This window comes from Penaeus monodon, chromosome 24 (genome assembly GCF_015228065.2).
Source record: "Penaeus monodon isolate SGIC_2016 chromosome 24, NSTDA_Pmon_1, whole genome shotgun sequence".
Classification (NCBI taxonomy): Eukaryota; Metazoa; Arthropoda; class Malacostraca; order Decapoda; family Penaeidae; genus Penaeus; species Penaeus monodon.
In genome coordinates, this window is record NC_051409.1 from 11,248,522 (window position 1) to 11,248,754 (window position 233).

Consider the following 233-nt stretch of genomic DNA (forward strand, 5'->3'; position numbering starts at 1 on the left):
ACAAATAAGGGTATTGGGCCGGTGCTGCAGCCTTACCGTGGGTGCCGTTTTACGCTAGCTCTTGCATGATGAAATCCCTTTGTCCCGTCATCATAAATGGTCCGAAGTAGGTAACGCACCAAATGGAATATCATTTTTAAAGGGAACTCTATTATTTCAGGATTATTCTATAATCTGAGGGAAGGGTGAGAGAACGGCCATGACAGGGTGAGATGATAGAAAAAGCGGGGTTG

The 233-nt window shown here is 45.1% G+C and overlaps 1 protein-coding gene across 1 annotated transcript in view; it reads left to right on the top strand.

Annotated features, from left to right (window-relative positions):
• Positions 1 to 233, top strand: part of LOC119588567 (mitochondrial glycine transporter A-like) — a gene marked incomplete in the record, with an annotated part of 18,729 nt that overhangs the window by 8,879 nt on the left and 9,617 nt on the right.